Source organism: Apodemus sylvaticus, chromosome 14 (assembly GCF_947179515.1).
Source record: "Apodemus sylvaticus chromosome 14, mApoSyl1.1, whole genome shotgun sequence".
Taxonomy (NCBI): Eukaryota; Metazoa; Chordata; class Mammalia; order Rodentia; family Muridae; genus Apodemus; species Apodemus sylvaticus.
The window spans coordinates 43,810,457-43,825,192 of record NC_067485.1 but is presented as its reverse complement, the minus strand read 5'-3'; the positions used below and the strand labels follow the sequence as shown (position 1 = coordinate 43,825,192).

Here is a 14,736-nt window from a genome sequence, read left to right as displayed (position 1 = left end):
ATGAACCTGTGGAAAGGTGACAGGTAATGAATATTTAGCCAGATAATTACTCCTAATGGATATGCATGCAAACATCTGTTGTAAACTTCTTATTTGATTTATGATTTGAATTCATGTGTAAACATGTAATGAACATTTTACCATGTGATCATGTGTTCTGAAAGATGTATAAGTGCTGAGGACAAAGAGAGGAGAGCATTAGTGCTCTCCTCATCCCACTTTTCTTACCATTCTGTTTTCCCCTTTGTTCTTAGAGAACTTTCATAGGAAGCTTTTTACAACTTAGAAATAAATACTAAATTCACTTTTCAAAGTGTCCCTTCTTCCAATGTCTTCAACAAGCAGGCTGAAAGTTTGAGCCTTGCAACTTCCTCAAACTAGGACAAAGACTGCTTTACATAATCTCCTGCTGTTTTAGAATGAGGTGTTAAATCCCAGAGACTTGCATATTTCTGGTCTCAGGGGAATACAGAAAGCAGGTTAGCTATAGAAGCAAAGTAACTTAGACTTAGATATGGAACATTTTTGTTATCATACAGTAACTCTAAATATCTTACGGCTACCAAAGTACTTCTTTCTTCCCTGCCTCAAGAAGCATCCAATAAAAAAGAAACCTTCCAGGACTGGCCCACAGCACCATGACAGCTACAGTCACATCTATCCAAGTATTTAGTAAACAAATTGTCAAATCTTCAATGTGTCTAGAATCATCGCATTGTGTTTATTCTTACCAAACTCATTAGCATTCTGGGAGAAAGCATTGCCAAAGAATTACCCCATAAGACTGTAGTATGGAGGGACTTAGCATATCTCTGGTCAGCAAGCTGACCTCAGATAATAGATATTCTCTTGTAACAGGATAGCACTGAAAGGTCAAGCCCTGGCTGGGCTTGTAGTAGTTAAAGTACTTTCCTTAAATGTGCAAATGTCAGCTGGCCGGGCAGTGGTGGCACATGCCTGTAATCCCAGCACTCTGGGAGGCAGAGGCAGGCGGATTTCTGAGTTCGAGGCCAGCCTGGTCTACAGAGTGAGTTCCAGGACAGCCAGGGCTGTACAGAGACAGAGAGAAACCCTGTCTCAAAAAAACCCAAATCCAAAAAACAAACAAACAAAAAAGTGTGAATACCACTCACTTCAATGCCTGGTGGAAGTTGCATACAATTCCAGCCTCAGAAATCAGGGGACAGGCTCTCCCTAGAGGAACTGAGTAGTGAGATTAGCCAATTTGGTATACTCTGTGTTTGACTAAAAGATCCTGACTTGATAACATAGAAGATAATGGAGAATTGCTGACATCAGCTCAGTCTCCTGCATGCAGTGTCTGCCCACTCATAAGATGTGTACATATATTCAACTCACACAATAATAAACATTGCAAGTGTGTGTGTGTGTGTGTGTGTGTTATTATTTTTTCACAAAGCCACTGGATATTTAAGGAAATTTGGGATTTCTTTTTTTTTTTAATTTTATTAGATGTACGCTTTATTTACATTTCAAATGTTATCCCCTTTCCTTGTTACCCCTCTAAAATCCCCCTATCCCATTGCTGTTCCTTCTGCTTACCAACCCCCACTCCTACTCTCCTGACCTATATTCCCTTACACTGGATCATCAAACCTTCACAGGACCAATCTTCTCATTGATGTCTGAAATGGTCATCCTCTACTACATATGCAGCTGGAGCCATGGGCCCCTCCGTGTGTACTTTTTGGTTGGTGGTTTAGTCACTGGGAGCTCTGGTAGTACTGGTTAGTTCATATTATTGTTCCTCCTATGGGGCTGCAAACCTCTGCAGCTCTTGGGTCCTTTCTCTAGCTGCTCCATTAGGGACCCTATGCTCAGTCTATTGGTTGGCTGGGAGCCATGGGTATTTTGATCCACCTTCTAAAAATGATCAAAGTAGCCACACTTTGGTCTTCCTTCTTCATGAGCTTCATGTGGTCTGTGAGTTGTACCTTGGGTATTCCAAACTTTTGAGCTAATATCCACTTATCAGTGAGTGCATACCATGTGTGGTCTTTTGTGAATGGGCTACCTCACACAGTATGATATTTTCTAGTGCCATCCATTTCCCAAAAAAATTCATGTGTTTGTTGTTTTTAATAGCGAAGCATTAAAATTGCATTGCATAAATGTACCACATTTTCTGTATCCATTCCTCCATTGAGGGACATCTGGGTTCTTTCCAGCTTCTGGCCATTATAAATAAGGCTGCTATGAACAAAGTGGAGCATGTGTCCTAATTACATATTGGAGCATCCTCTGGGTATATGCCCAGGAGTGGTATAGCTGGGTCCTCAGGTAGTACTATATCCAATTTTATTGTTTGGCAAAACTAGGGAGAGTCCCCCTTTTCTGTAGCAAGGTTGAAAATTGATAAAAAAGAAAGAAAATCTAAGAAATGACCTGTGTTATCAGAACTGTGTGAAGCCTCTCTGGGGAGGCAAGTTTCTCCACTGATAGAGTCATGGATTCAGCTTTTCTACAACCCAGGGGTCAAACTTAATTCAGGGCAAATGTTCTTTCTTTAGCTTTATTATATCAATATTCTGATAGGAAAAAGGAAGGGACACATCTATCTTTAGAATATCTGCTGTCCTGCCAGGGCAGTTAAGTCCTGACACCTCTTTCCCTATTGGTCTCATGCTCATGGCTCCTAGGATAGCCCATGACAAATAGGAAATACTGGGTGGTTCCCTGACATGGTAACCATGGAAGCACATTGAGGGAGTATACATGTAGACAACTGTTACTTATTTCACTTACTTATTCCTTCTCTCTCTCTCTCTCTCTCTCTCTCTCTCTCTCCTTCTCTAGCTTCTTGGGAATAAAATCATTTCCAGTCTTTTTTTCCAAGTAAGCAAGAGGTCCAAGATAACATGGCATGCTCAGAGGAGTAGGGCACTGGTAGGAATCTGCCATTGTGGATTTCTAGACTCTTTGAACAAGTCTTGGATTGCCTAGGATCAAATTTTAAAAAAAAAACTGCAAAGTTATTTTTAAAAGTCTCCACAGCCCTCTGTGCATGGTCCATTGTGCTTCTCAGCCATTAGATATTCCTCAATTGTGAATACTTTGTTGAGCTCTGTACACCATTTTTAATAGAGTTATTTGGTTCTCTGGAGTCTAACTTCTTGAGTTCTTTGCATATATTGGATATTAGCCTTCTATCAGATGTAGGATTGGTAATATATTTTCCCAAACTGTTGGTTGCTGTTTTGTCCTATTGACAGTGTCCTTTGCATTACTGAAGTTTTGTGATTTTATGAGGTCCCATTTGTCTATTGTTGATTTTGGAGCATAAGCCATTTGTGTTCTGTTCAAGAAATTTTCCCCTGTGCCAATGTGTTCAAGGTTTTTACCTACTTTTTCTTCTATTAGATTCAGTGTATCTGGTTTAAGGTGGAAGTTCTTGATCCACTTGGACTTAAGCTTTGCACAAGAAAATGAGAATGGATCAATTTGGTTTTCCTGCCACCATTTGTACCAGGGAGCCAGGGGACTCCACAGCGTTCTGTGCACAGCCCGCCAGGAGAGAGTGATCTCCAAGCAGCACTTTCACTTCTGAGCACAGAGGTGAGATCTCCACATCCTTTCTGGAGGGGAACAGCTAGGTGCTCAAAGGACATATGATTAATGGAACAGCTGGGACAGAGGTCTACAGGCTGCCATTTGCACCAGGTAGCCAAGGAGCTCTACAGCCTTCTGTGCACAGACCCTGACAGAAGAGAGTTGGTCTCCCAGGAGTGAGGACACAGGCTTACAGGCCCATAGGAGGGACAAGCTCCAGCCAGAGACAGTAAGACCAACTAGCACCAGAGATAACCAGATGGTGAAAGGTAAGCACAAGAACCCTGCCAACAGAAACCAAGGCTACTTGGCAACATCAAAACCCAGTTCTCCCACCAAAGCAAGTCCCGGATACCCCAACACACCAGAAAAGTAAGAGTTGGATTTAAAATCTGATATCGTGATGCTAATATAGAGCTTCAAGAAGGACTTAAATAACTCCCTTAAAGAAATACAGGAGAACACTGGTCAGCAGGCAGAAGCCCTTAAAGAGGAAACACAAAAATCCCTTAAAGAATTACAGGAAAACTCAAACAATCAAGTGAAACCATCCAGGACCTATAAGTGGAAATAGAAACAATAAAGAAATCACAAAATGAGACATCTCTGGAGTTAGAAAACGAGATAAAATAAGGAATCTCAGGTGCTGAAGATACCATAGAAAATGGTATAAATGCATAAAACTTGTAACACAAAACATCCAAAAAATCCAGGAAACAATGAGACAACCAAAAATAAGGATTATAGGTATAGAAGAGACTTCGTGAAGATTTCCAACTTAAAAGGCCAGTAAATATCTTCAACAAAATTATAGAAGAAAACTTTCCTAACCTAAAGAAAGAGATTCCCATGAATATACAAGAAACCTTCAGAACTCCAAACAGACTGGACCAGAGCAGAAATTCCTCCTGTCACATAATAATCAAAACAACAAATGCACTAAACAAAGAAAGAATATTAAAAGCAGTAAGGGGAAAAGGGCAAGTAACTTATAAAGGCAGACCTATCAGAATTACACCAGACTTCTCACCAGAGAGCATCGAAAGCTAGAAGATACTGGGTAGATCTCATACAGACCCTAAGAGAACACAAATGCCAGCCTAGACTACTATACCCAGCAAAACTCTCAATCACCATAGGTGGAGAAACCAAGATATTCCATGATAAAACCAAATTTACAAAATATCTTCCCACAAATTCAACCCTACAAAGAATAATAGATGGAAAACACCAACACAAGGAGGGAAACTACACCTAGAAAAAGCAAGAAAGTATTCTTCCAATGAACCCAAAAGAAAGTAACCACACATAAAAATAACATCAAAAATAACAGGAAGCAACAATCACTATCCCTTAATATCTTTTAACATCAATGAACTCAATTGTCTAATAAAAAGACATAGACTAACAAATATTTTTCATATAAATCTTCAATTTTATCAGAAAATATTTGTAATTCCTCTTTCAATTAATTTAGTAATGTTTTTATGTCTACCATTTTATCTGTATTATTTTCCATGATAATCTTCAATTTTAACATATTTTTCTAGATATTTCTTCGATTTTATCAGAAATATTTTCCACGTAAATCTTCAGTTTTATCAGATAATATTTATAATTCCACTTTCAATCAATTTAAGAATATTTTTATGCCTACCGTTTTGTCTATATAATTTTTCCATGAAATAGTCAATCTTAAAGTGTTTTCTATATATTTCTTCAAATTTAGCAGAGTTATTTTCCATGTAAATCTTCAATTTTATCACAAAATGTTTTTAATTCCACTTTCAATCAACTTAGAATTTTTGTTTTGTTTTGTTTTGTTTTGTTTTTGAAAGGATAGAAAATAATACAGCCTAACTCTAATAACCCCAAGAAATCAGGAGTTTAAAATGCTATCTCGCTTTGTTAGAAACTAGGTAAAATGTCCCCTTCACAATAGCCACAAACAGTATAAAGTATCTTGGGGTGACTCTTACCAAACATGTGAAAGATCTGTATGACAAGAACTTCAAGACTCTGAAGAAGGAAATGGAAGAAGACCTCAAAAAATGGGAAAACCTCCCATGCTCATGGATCGGTCGAATCAATATAGTTAAAATGGCCATTTTGCCTAAAGCACTATACAGATTCAATGCAATACCCATCAAAATCCCAACTCAATTCTTCACAGAGTTAGAAAGAGCAATTATCAAATTCATCTGGAACAACAAAAAACCCAGGATAGCTAAAACTATTCTCAGCAACAAAAGAAAATCTGGGGGAATCAGTATCCCTGACCTCAAGCAATACTACAGAGCAATAGTGTTAAAAACTGCATGGTATTGGTACAGTGACAGGCAGGAGGATCAATGGAACAGGATTGAAGATCCAGAAATGAACCCACACACCTATGGCCACTTGATCCTCGACAAAGAGGCTGAAAACATCCAATGGAAAAAAGATAGCCTTTTCAACAAATGGTGCTGGTTCAACTGGAGGTCAGCATGCAGAAGAATGCGAATTGATCCATCCTTGTCTCCTTGTACTAAGCTCAAATCCAAATGGATCAAGGACCTCCACATAAAGCCAGACACTCTGAAGCTAATAGAAAAGAAACTGGGGAAGACCCTTGAGGACATCAGTACAGGGAGAAAGTTTCTGAACAGAACACCAATAGCGTATGCTCTAAGAGCAAGAATTGACAAATGGGACCTCATAAAATTACAAAGTTTCTGTAAGGCAAAGGACACCATCAAGAGGACAAATCGGCAACCAACAAATTGGGAAAAGATCTTCACCAATCCTACATCAGATAGAGGGCTAATATCCAATATATATAAAGAACTCAAGAAGTTAGACTCCAGAAAACCAAACAACCCTATTAAAAAATGGGGTACAGAGTTAAACAAAGAATTCTCACCTGAAGAACTTCGGATGGCGGAGAAGCATCTTAAAAAATGCTCAACTTCATTAGTCATTAGGGAAATGCAAATCAAAACAACCCTAAGATTTCATCTTACACCAGTCAGAATGGCTAAGATTAAAAATTCAGGAGACAGCAGGTGTTGGAGAGGGTGTGGAGAAAGAGGAACACTCCTCCACTGCTGGTGGGGTAGCAAATTGGTACAACCACTCTGGAAATCAGTCTGGCGGTTCCTCGGAAAACTGGGCACCTCACTTCCAGAAGATCCTGCTATACCACTCCTGGGCATATACCCAGAAGACTCCCCACCATGTAATAAGGATACATGTTCTACTATGTTCATAGCAGCCCTATTTATAATTGCCAGATGCTGGAAAGAACCCAGGTATCCCTCAACAGAAGAGTGGATGCAAAAAATGTGGTATATCTACACAATGGAGTACTATTCAGCCATTAGAAACAATGAATTCATGAAATTCTTAGGCAAATGGATGGAGCTAGAGAATATCATACTAAGTGAGGTAACCCAGACTCAAAAGGTGAATCATGGTATGCACTCACTATTAAGTGGATATTAACCTAGAAAACTGGAATACCCAAAACATAATCCACACATCAAATGAGGTACAAGAAGAAAGGAGGAGTGGCCCCTGGTTCTGGAAAGACTCAGTGAAACAGTACTCAGCAAAACCAGAATGGGGAAGTGGGAAGGGGTGGGTGGGAGGACAGGGGAAGAGAAGGGGGCTTACGGGACTTTCGGGGAGTGGGGGGACTAGAAAAGGGGAAGTCATTTGAAATGTAAATAAATTATATCGAATAAAAAAAAGCGCTTGATAAGAAGAAAAAAAAAAAAAGAAAAGAAACTAGGTAAAATGTCACATTCCAGAGCCCGCCCTTTGTTTAGAGCTAGCAGAAAGGCCTTGAATAGGTGATCCTGGCCCCATAGGGTAACTGGAAATGGGCTAAGCTTATCTTCTGTAAACTTACGCCATTACCCCTAAGCAGGAGTTCACACACCGATAATTTAAACTGATTGGCGTAAAAACTATGGAGTGGTACAAATCAATTGGTTCCCATTTCGCAGGATCTCCATACTAAAAAATGATTGGTTTGTGATTCGCGGGCTCTGTCCTAAACTTATAAAAGCTGTTGCAGTTCGGCACTCAGGGGTCCATAGTCCTCTGACCCTGCGTGGTGCATGGCTGTGGAATCCAGAATTCTGGAATAAAGAAATCCTCATGCTATTGCACTGAGACTGTTTCTCGTGAGTGATTTGGGTGTCGCCTTTCGGAGTGTGGGGTGCTGGGGCACCCTCGGTTTTTGGGGTCTTACAGTTTTGTTTTTCGAGACAGAGTTTCTCTGTGTAGCCCTGGCTATCCTGGAACTCACTCTGTAGACCAGGCTGGCCTCAACTCAGAAATCTGCCTGCCTCTGCCTCCCAAGTGCTGGTATTAAAAGCATGTGCCACCAATGCCTGGCTAGAAATATTTTTATGCCTACCATTTTATCTGTGTAATTTCCATGATAATCTTCAATTTTAACATGTTTTTCTACATATTTCTTCAATTTTACCAGAAATATTTTCCATGTAAATCTTCAAGTTTATCAGAAAATGTTAATAATTCTACTTGCAATCAACTTAGAAATACTTTTATGCCTACCATTATTATATCTATATAAAATTTTCCATGATAATCTTCAATTTTAACATGTTTTTACACTTTTCTACAATTTTATCAGAAATACTTTTCACATAAATCTTCAATTCTATTATAAAATGTTTCTATTTCATTTTTCAATTAATTTAGCAATGTTTTTATGCCTACCACTTTACTCTTTAATTTTCCATGAAAATTGTCAATTTTAACATTTTTTCTCTATATCTCTTCTATTTTATCAGAAATATTTTCTACATAAATATTCAATTTTATCATAAAATGTTTTTACTTCCTTTTTCAATAAAAGAACATGCTTTTCAAAAACCAAAGAAAAGAATGGATCAATTTGCATTCTTCTGCATGCTGACCTCCAACTGAACCAGCACCATTTGTTGAAAATGTTGTCTTTTTTTCCACTGATTGGATTTAGCTCCTTTTTTTTTTTTTTTTTTGTTTTTTTTTTTGTTTTTTTTTTTTTTTTTTTTTTGTTTTTTTTTTTTTTTTTTTTTTTTTTTTTTTTTTTTTTTAATTTAAATAATATTGTTCATTTTATTTCCAGTATCAATACACACCTAAAATTACTTATAAAGTTTCTACAGTCCTCCGCTCTACCAGCTGAGCTATCGAAGGGAGCGGGATTTAGCTCCTTTATCAAAGATCAAGTGACCATAGTTGTGTGGGTTTATTTCTGGGTCTTCAGTTCTATTCCATTGATCTACCTGCCTGTCACTGTCCAATACCATGCAGTTTTTTCTTTCTTTTTTTTCTTTAATTGAATATAATCTTCATTTACATTTCAAATGGTAAAACCTTTCCCGGTTTCCCCCCTCCCAGAAAACCCCCAACCCCTCCTCCCACCCCCTGCCTCCAAGTATATGCCCTTCCACCCGACCCACTCCCACCTCCCCACCTCGATTTCCCTTTGTTGGGGCCTCTATTGAGCCTTCACCTGACCAAGGACCACTACTTCCTGTCTGACAAGGCATTCTTCTGCTACATTTTTGGCTGGAACCAAGTGTACCGCTTGGTTGATGGTTTTGTCCCTGGGAGTCCTGGGGTGTCTGGGTGGCCGACATTGTTGCTCTTCCCATGGGGCTGAAAACTCTTTCAGCTCCTCCAGACCACCCTCCAACTCCTCCATTGGGGACCCCATGCCCAGACCAATAGTTGGCTGCTAGCATCTGCTTCTCTATGTGTAAGGCTCTGGCAAGGCCCCTCCAGACAACCATACCATGCAGTTTTTATCACTATTGTTCTGTAGAGCTTAAGGTCAGAGATGGTTCTTTTATTGTTGAGAATAGTTTTCAATATCCGGGGGGTTTTGTTATTCCAAATGAATTTGCAAATGGGACAAAGTACTATCCCTAGGTTATAGATGAGAACACTGGACATGAGAAAGCCAAATAACCTAATTGATGTTATATATGCAGAAACTGAAGGAGCTTGCAGTAGCTGATTATAAAGAACATTCTTGTACATACAGAACTTTATACATGTATAAGAGCTCTGGAACAAAAATCCTCTTGCTATAACATCAAGACCATTTCTCACGAGTGATTTGGGTTTTGCCTTCTAAGGCGTGGGGCGCTGGGATGCCCTCAGTTTTTTCGGGTCTTACAGGAGGAAAATTAAATCACTTTCAATAAGATTTGATACATGTAGAAAGTTATGAGGGCAACACAAATTTTATTAGACATACTCCTACCTTGATTTGAGAGGATTATGATTTGCTCCCTGACTCCTAAAAAAATACTAGCTTCTGTGCCAATTATAGGAAAAGGATATAGGAAGTAGAACATATCATATAATATTCCAGGAGAAATAAATTTATTTGACCAAAAACAATTTTCTGGAGAAGCTACAAGCTTTGTATTAGTTCAACATCATTTAGTGATAGTTGCATAAGAGGATCAGAATGAAGTAAAAACATAGTCCAGCATCCTGAGGTCATACTGGGTTACATGAGGGAAAAGAAAGGAGCCCACCAGGCTACTGCTCAGGACTGTGTTGATATGAAAACTGACAAAATGATGTCATGCATTTAGATTTTGTCTGGGATGTTCATAGTCATGTGGACGTGGGGGAAGAATGATCACCATGAAAGGCAGGAAACTATTAAGTTTATGCCTGATTACAGCTATCATCATTTCCATGTAAATGCAAAAGTACAAAGCAAAAACAAACAACAATGAAAACCAAGTATCCGGTTAGGAATCATTAAGGAAAGAACCATATGTGTTTACATCCTTGAGACCATTTTTTTTTCATACGAATAAACAGAGAAAATCTCACATGTTTCTCAAATGACTTTTTCCCAGTGCCATGAGTGAAGTCAAAAGGTGAAATGGAACAACATTATCCAGACCATAGTCGTCCTTTCTCTTACTGGACCTGGAATTGCGGACAATATCCTATGTTTGTGAGACTTCTGGACACTTCTGCCTTCCGGAGTGAGAAAAAGCCTATAAACCTTATTCACATCCACTTGGCATTTTCTAATATGATCATCATTTTGTAGCACAGGGATCAGAGATATAGCCACAGTGTTTTATTTCAGAAACTTCCTAGGAGTTATTGGCTATAAAGCTATGGTATATCTGACAAGGATGGCACAGAGCCTTTTGATCTGCACCACCTGTCTCCTCAGCATGGTCCATGCTGTCATGATCAGTCCCAGGGCCACCATTAGGAATAAGCTTAGACCACAGACCTTGTACAGGCAAGTTCTTACCTATGTCTTCTTCTTTTAGATCCTCAATATTCTCACAAGTTCTAACTTGTTGTACTATATAACTGCAGGCAGTGGCATAAACAGATCTGGAGTTATAGGATACATTGGGCATTGCTATATGCTGCCATCCGATCTGGAGCTCCTGGGTATATTGGTTATTGCTACATGGTACCATCCAGGCACATAGTTAAGTGGCTTTTCCTCTTGCTCATGGTTGTTCTTAATCTCATCTTCCAGAGTCTCATAGTCTGGAGCAGCGGATGCATTTCTTTTCACCTGTATAAACATCACAAGTATGTCCTCTACCTTCATAGCTGCAGGTTTATAAAGAGTTTCAGTCCAGAGATCAGAGCTGCACAGAATGTTGTCATTCTCACGAGCTGTTTCCTTTTCCTTTATTGGGCAGACTTCACTTTCTCCATTTATACAAGTTCCATGGTGACTCATGATTCCATTATCATAAATATTAAAACATCTCTAATACTTGGTTATGCTGTTCTCATCTGCCTTTTCCTGATGAACAGAGTTGGTCCTATTGCTATATCCTTGAGTCTTCACTGAGAAATGCTAGAATACCATTCCTCCATGAGTTCAAGATATGCACTGTCATTTTTATCCCCTAATATTTTGGAGACTACAAGGAGGACATGTAGCTTTGCTATGTAGCTTCAGTTGTCCTTGATGCCAATTAATAGCCCAGGCCTTGGCCTGGTAATTGGCCTGCCTGAGCATTGCTAGCATTTTCCACCTCACTACACTTTGCCCTTATATTCTAATATATCCAAGCATTAAATCAGTTAAGCATTATAATAACTTACATCAATAAATCAGACTAGTACAAAGCCACCTAAGGCTAGTTCAGGGTTTCTAGAAAGGAGGGAAGTGGATTCTTACCAACTTCCCATTCCATCATCCTTATCATGTGACTTGAGGCTTCTCTTTAGCACTGGGAAAAATGCTGCAGGCAACACTTCCGTCAGGAATCTGTATTATTTCCCCTCAAAGCCAATGAAGGAGAACAGGATAGGCGATGTAGAGGTGAGCACATCACCATTTCCTGGGCTGGGTTTGCACAGCAGAGTGCTAAATCAGTGAAACAAGTGATGTCATCACACCCAGCAGACTTGGTCACCAATTGATTGATGTTGCCAGATTCCACAACTGCTAGGAAACTCATGAAAATAATATAGACAATTCTAACCATGTCAGATCTTAATTATTCACCAAATAGACTCTCTCAAATGATGCCATCACAGGCCTAGACAGCTGTCAGGAGCCAACATAGGACACGCTAATAAGTAGTAGGTGATTTTCCTGAGATGATCTGCCTTGGATTAAGAAAACAATCCATGACAACTTTTCTCTGATAGACAAAGCCCAGGAGAATTTCATTTTAGGATAGATTCCTGCTATTAAGATGCTTTGCCTGGTATCATTAAATATACCTAACAATCACAAGGTATTAACCTACCCTTATGAGACGATCTCTGCAGAACTACAAAGGTGTACATTCTTGTAGTGATGCTATATAGAAAAATAGATGATTTTTTAATTCTTAATGATGATCCTATAAGAATTCCTAAAATTGGGCCAGGCGGTGATGGCACACACCTTTAATCCCAGCACTTGGGAGGCAGAGGCAGGTGGATTTCTGAGTTCGAGGCTGGCCTGGTCTACAGAGTGAGTTCCAGGACAGCCAGAGCTACACAGAGAAACCCTGTCTCGAAAAAAAATTTTCCTAAAATTATATCAGCATTTATTTGGCTCCTTTAAAGTGGGATTGCTATTAGGTCCTTTCATTCTAAAAGATTGTAAAACCATTAACCAAAAGTTCTAAAAGGGAAACTAATGATTAATTATAAGTGGTAGGACAGAAGATAAATTATTTTCTGGGTTTATCTATGCAAAACTTCACTAATAACTTAGTCATGGTTTTTAACATTCCATGAACCTGTGAAGCTGTGGTAGATGATGAATGTTTAGACTGATAATTACTTCCAATGGATATACATGTAAACACTCTTTGCTGTAAACTTCTTGCTCGATTTATGATTTGAATTTATGTGTAAAACTATGATGAACCTTTTACCATATGATCGTGTATTCTGAAAAATGTAAAAGTTCTGAGGACAAGGAGAAGAGGGGCATGACTCCTTATCCCCTACTCTTAGCAAATCTCCTTGTTCCTACTTTTCTTAGCATTATTCTCCCTATCTCCCTCTTATTAACAGTCCTTATCCTGTTTTTCTTAAATGCCCCTTATCCATTTTGTCTGAGATCCATTATCCCTGTTTTCTTACAAGCCTGCCCCCCTCCTTTTTAGAGGGCTTTAATAGGAAACATTTTACAACTTAAAAATAAACGCAAAAATTCCTTTTCAAAGTGCTCTTTTTCTTCCTGTGACCTCAACTAGCAAGGTGACAGAGCCACACAGTTCCATGGAGATAAAACATTAGCTACTTTACTTAATCTTCTGCTGTTTCAGAATGAGGTGCTAAAGAGTTTCTCTCTTCACAGGAACTCTGAAGGCAAGTCAGCTCCTGAAGCATAGTGACTCAGAATTGAGGTAGGAAAATGTTTTATTATTTATACAGCAATCCTAAGTTTCACATAAGACTAAGTCTTACTCCTGCCAGCAATCATCTCCGTCTGCTGCCTCAAGGAGAACCGAACAAAAAAGAAGACCCACCTGGGTTGGCCTCTAGCAGAGAGCATGTTCCAGGACAGGGACTCACTGGCACACTGATGTGTAAATGCCTCACTAATAGATTGTTAATACTAGAACTTCTACTTCCCAGAATTTGCCCCTCACAATAGCTGACACTGAACATCTGGTGTTTGCTATGCCACTTGATTTGAAATTCCAGGCTCTATCTTCCCTGCTAAGCTGTGGATTATGAGACCTGGGTACCAAAGACGTGCAGGAGATCATCTTGGTGAAAGCCAAGGAGTGAGGCCTTGCCAAATGGAAGGACATTAGTGTTATTGAGAACTCACAGACTTGGGCCCAGGAGGACAAAGACAGTCCCGAAAGAGCTATTACCTGGAGACTTTCCAGGGTCCCTGTACTCCAGTTTTCTCTGGAGCCTTCTGTCAGTGTAGTATATGCATCACATTCAACAAAACTGTCCATTAACTCACTACAGTTCCCACTAGAAGAGAAATGGAAACATCTGAATAGTTCTTGAGGGAACTTTCTGCAGCTGAGTAACAAAAAAGAAACTGGCAGAAAGGAAGCACAGTCCTTCCCAGGTCTCTCCCAGGTGTCTCCCAGTCTAGGAATTGATATTCTCCAGAGCAAAGCAAGAGAAAGGCCAGGCTGTGGATCTCTGAAATACTGCTCTTAGCGAAGGTTTTAAATATGGTCTAACTAGGTTAAAGACCACCTTCAGAATATTACCAAGTACATTGCATGGCTGGGGAGGAGAGTTGTTTCTCCAAAGAATTTGTATTTATAGGATGTATCCATAGTCTTTCTTATGAGTGAACAGTATAAACCGGAATAAGCAATCTCTTCTTCCCCCTAGCATTTCTATCCAAATCTATATATTATTGCACTGGCTGCTTTTTTGTGTCAACTTGACATGAGCTAGAGTCATCACAAAGAAAGGAGCCTCAGTTGAGGAAATGCCTCCATGAGACCCAGCTGAGGGACATTTTCTCTATTGGTGTTCAGTGGAGGAGGGCCAAACCTGTTATGAGTGGTGCCATCCTAGAGTGGTGGTCCTGGATTTTATAAGAAGGTAGGATGAGCAAGCTAGTGGAAGCAAGCCAGTAAGAAGCACCCCTCCATAGCCTCTACATCAGCTCCTGTCTCCAGGTCCCTGTCCTACTTGAGTTGTTGTCCTGACTTCATCCAATGATGGATTACT

At 39.4% G+C, this 14,736-nt stretch overlaps 1 pseudogene; it reads left to right on the top strand.

The window, feature by feature from the left end:
* LOC127664560 (putative vomeronasal receptor-like protein 4) lies at window positions 1-13,219 on the top strand (annotated as a pseudogene).
* The last annotated feature ends 1,517 nt before the right edge of the window (window positions 13,220-14,736 follow it).